This window comes from Sinocyclocheilus grahami, unplaced genomic scaffold (genome assembly GCF_001515645.1).
Source record: "Sinocyclocheilus grahami isolate Dianchi unplaced genomic scaffold, SAMN03320097.WGS_v1.1 scaffold2605.1, whole genome shotgun sequence".
Taxonomy (NCBI): Eukaryota; Metazoa; Chordata; class Actinopteri; order Cypriniformes; family Cyprinidae; genus Sinocyclocheilus; species Sinocyclocheilus grahami.
In genome coordinates, this window is record NW_015507784.1 from 1 (window position 1) to 4,809 (window position 4,809).

The window sequence follows — 4,809 nt, forward strand, 5'->3', positions numbered from 1 at the left end:
AAAATCTTTCAATAACGAGGCTCTTTTCAGATTTTGAGCTACAGTTTATTTAACCAGCGCTGTATAAATAATTTATTAATTTTAATCTTTGAACGTTGCTGATGTTTATGCTAACACTTATGTCAAAACAGACTGCAAAACTGCATGTATACAATCAAAAGGCTCTTAAACAGCTTCGTCTGACTCTTACCTCAGAGTCCTTCCTCTGGTTTCTGGTGAACTCGCCGCGCATTTTATTCGGCAACATTTGGTTCTGTTTCTGTTTGTTGTTAGCACATAAACCGACACCCTCCATCTTCACTCCACTTCCGGCTCCCGCTCCACACTCTCGCGTTACTTACAGACATCTCGCGATGCTACAGCCTGCGGCGTCAGCGGCTCCTGACGTGACCTTGATTTAATATAATTATTGCTATTTTTTATTCACACAATTACTTTTCATAATATATGAGGGTACAGGATGTTCCTTCATGGTAAAAATAAATAAATAATGTGACCCTGGACTGGACCACAAAACCAGTCATAAAGGTCAATTTTGTGAAATTGACCAAAATATACATTACCTTGTTAGTAAAGAAGGTGGCAAGGCTACGGTCAAATGACAAAGAAACATTCCAAGTGCAAAGAACTACTTTACGTGAAATAACTTGCTTGTATGCCCACCAGGGGTCACTAGAGGATCAACGCATTGCTGCCAACGCTCTGCTGGAGGCTTCTGGTGAGGAATGACAACTCATCTCGTTTTGCAACTCAGTGAAGTCAGAGTAAATAAATTTTTGCATTTTGTTATACATACTGAATCATTTCTATCTCCTTAGGGTAAACTCATTAGGATTCACTTCGGATCCACTGGAAAACTGGCTTCAGCTGATATTGAAACTTGTTGAGTCATGTTGTTTCTAGACAAATATATTCATAAGCTATTCAAAGTCAATGTTTTATATCAAAGATGTGCTGGAAAAGTCAAGAGTAACATTCCGGTTGTCTGCTGAGAGGAGCTATACATCTTCTGACCAGCTAATGGCCGTACAAAAGCCAGAGCTGCTTGGTGAGAGTTTTTTTGGGTGTAAAAACCCAGTGAAATGTCTGTTGAGCAGTTAAGTTACAGTCTGAATAAAAACAGATTTAAAAACTACAAGACACTTTGAAAAATTAATAAGCTTCAGGCACGTCACAACCAATTGATGGTCCATTTAAGAAATAATGCATAAGCTTTAATGCAACCGAAAACACAGTTTTTGTTATGCGTTGGTGGCCTCAAAGCTTAGAACACAGAAAACAGTACTATCCTGTCTTGGAAAGCGATTAACAGTGAATGTGATGTTTTACAGAGGCCCTGCTTATCACCACCAATCCTTATAACTATCCAAATGATCAGCCAGCGGACAACCACTGTCAAGAGTATCATTGCCACAGATGTAAGTGGACAACTGCATAACTATTCTTTATTTAATTCATCGATTATGAGCAAAAATCCATTTAAAAGAACACTGCAGAAGATAATACAGATACTTCTAATGTGCATTTGTTTTGTTGGTATAAAAAATACGGCTACTGATATTCTGGGCTTCAGCGCTGAAGAGAAAATAAGCATCTACAAGCTGACAGGTGCTGTGATGTGGGTGTGATGAAATTCAAGCAGAAGCAGAGAGAGGAGCAAGCTGAACTTGATGGCACTGAAGGTAAGGCTATTGAGATTCTCCATGTAAATTGGTTGAAGATCTGCACTGTATCCAAAAGGTATAAGGTTCGAGTTATCACCATTGTTTCCTCATGCAAAGCACTTGACATTTTAGGTTACTTCAGGGCACTGTCACTGAGATAAGTGTATTGTAATTTACTTCAGCTCTTCTTACATAATTACCATGCCAATCAATCTGGAAAGCGTTTTTCTTAGTGGCCAATAAAATCGCCTACCTCATAGGCCATGGGCCTAAACTCTGCGGACATGTTGAAAGCTCTGTGCTACACCAGAGTGAAGGTCGGGAAACTAATGTTGTGAGGATAAAGGCTTGAAAACATTCTTCTTGGTAAGTAAAAGCGTATGGCACAAACCGCATGCACAATTTCTCAGGTGAACAAATCAGTCATGGCTCTCTGCAAGTCTGTCTATGAGAAGATTTTCTTGTGGATGGTCATCCGTATCAATGAGATGTTGGACAGGAAGCAGCCTAGACAGTTCTTCATTGGTGTGCTGGACATCGCTGGATTTGAGATGGGAACACTGATGATTATTATTGCCTCGGTAAGAATTGAGATATTAAAGACAACAGTCAGGAGTAAGAACTTGTCTGTGTTGAATTATTAGTTCAACAGCTTGGAGCAGCTTTGCATTAACTTCACAAATGTGAAACTGCAACGGTTCTTCAACCACCACATGTTTGTGATGGAGCAAGAGGAGTGCAAGAAAGAAGGCATTGAATGGGAGTTCATTGAATTTGGTATGGACTTGGCTGCCTGCATTGCACTCATTAAGAAGGCAATTTGAGTAAAATGAGTTATTCACTAATGAAACGGACCTTTTGCTTGTAATTGAGTGCGATTTCTTAAACAGAGATTTTTCTGCAGAAAGGGTTTCCCCAGCAGAATCTTCTATGGAGACTTCAAGTACAGCTGAAAGTGAAGGTCTACAAGTGCCAGGCTGAGGAAGCTGTGAGTGATGATTCTTTGTAGCATAAGCTTTCATAATTTGGTCTTACTTTCAAAGCTAGATAGGGACAAATTTTTACAGCCAATGAGAAATTCTTTCAGCTTGTAAATCATTTTGAGCAATCTGGTTTGCTGAGGGTTTTGGAGAGGGGCATGTTAACAAAATGGCACAAGTGGGACAAATTACTTAATTGCGCCTTTAATTCAAATACTACAACTGTCAAAGAACTAAAAATGTTACTTTCCCTTAAAAATTTGAACATAAAAGTTTGTTGACATGTTATTTGTCAACTATTAAATACAGAAATAGTGAGAACTGCTGCCTAGCTAATTAGCCAATCCCATATTAGCCAATCTTCTGGAGGGACGTGTTAGCATTTTAGTTTTATTTATTGAATGAACTTAGTGAGTTATGTAAAGCCGGGCTCACACTACAGGATTTTTGGCTGGATTTTGCTGTCACGGACAGATTTACAGTCTGCGACAAAACCTCCGGATCGTGGCCAAATCTGTGCTTGTTGCGCTCGCCGAAGCTCGTTAAGTATGAGCAGATCAGCAACGTGATCCGAACCTGTCTCGAGCTATCACAGACGCTACGATATTTTCAAACCTGTTTGATATTATCGCCACGCGCTCTCGTAATGTGAGCGACACAATGACAGGGTGGAACTAATCCAGCCAATCACAGTGCAGATGGTATAAACACTCTTATCATGCATCTTTATAAACAGACACGAAAAGCCACAAATTAATCAAATCAACTAACTAGAAATAAATGTAACAAATGCATAGATTTTGTATATGATACCACGTTTCATTGTACTGTTTAATTTCCTCCAACTCTTTCTGCAGTACTGACAGTCTGTGTTGTCCACGTCTTCCAAGCCATTGTTTCTGCCATATTCTCTTTTGTCATGGTTTCTCCTTTCTTTCGGATAAAATAACTGCACAGACCAATTGAAGGCCCAGTTGATCGTCCATGCTTGAAGAAATGGCCTATAATCGCTGTAATTTCTCGTGAGAATTTATGTGAGAAAACGTATTTTCGCTGACGGTCGGGAACGCCTCTTTACTGAATGTTTTGTAGTGTGTGCACCTTGTTAGCGTTGTGTTGTGTAGTATGCGCGCAGCTATGACAAGACAACGACAGATGAGAACAAATCTTGTTGCGTAGTGTGAGCAACACAGTGATTCGGCTAGTCTTTCAAACCTGTAGTGTGAGCCCGGCTTAAACAAAACCTTTCTTAACTAGGGCTCATAGTTGGACCTTTGACTGAATGATTGAAAAGGGCACTAGGTCAACACAAGCTATCTGTGCTAGCAGTGCCAGTTAGCTAGCCACAGTATTTACAATCCCAGGTTAGTTAATAGCAGTTCCTTACTGAAGTAGCTAAAGTTGATTACCTTTATATCTAGTCACACAAGACGTGAAAAGATCCCAGGATGCTAGTAGCCCAACATTTGTTTTTGCACATGGCAGGAGGACCAGGCCAACACTCACCTGTCTAGGTACAGGCAGGTGCAGCATGAGCTGGAGGAAGCTCAGGAGCGTGCTGACATCGCAGAGTCCCAGGTCAACAAGCTTAGAGCCAAGAGCTGTGATGCTGGGAAGGTGAGCGCCACCTGCTGTCTCTAATCTGAAACAAATATGTTGACCAATAAATATCTAAACATAAATATCTAAAAATATTTAAAAAATAATGAAAATATAAATATAAATATTATAAAAAATATCTACAATGGTATGAAAAAGTTTTTGCCCCCGTCCTGTTTTTCTTTTCTTTTTTGCATATTTGTCACACTTGAAAGATTCAGATCATCAAACTAATTTTAATATTACACAAAGATAACCCGAGTAAATGCAAAATGCAGTTTTGAAATAATGATTTCATTTATTAATGGAAAAAAGCTGTCCAAATCTGCCTGGCACTACGTGAAAAAGTAATTGCTCCCTAATTCTAATAACTGGTTGTGTCACACTTTGCAGCAACAACTGCAATCAAGTGTTTGCGATAACTGGCAATGAGTCTTTCACATCGCTGTGGAGGAATTTTAGCCCACTCTTCTTTGCAGAATTGTTTTAATTCAGCCACATTGGAGGGTTTTCAAGCATGAATGGACTGTTTAAACATCTCAATCGGATTTAAGTCCGGACTTTGA

The 4,809-nt window shown here is 39.5% G+C and overlaps 1 pseudogene; it reads left to right on the forward strand.

Moving 5' to 3' along the window:
* Window positions 1-666: 666 nt before the first annotated feature.
* On the forward strand, window positions 667-4,285 carry LOC107575386 (myosin heavy chain, fast skeletal muscle-like; annotated as a pseudogene).
* Window positions 4,286-4,809: the final 524 nt, after the last annotated feature.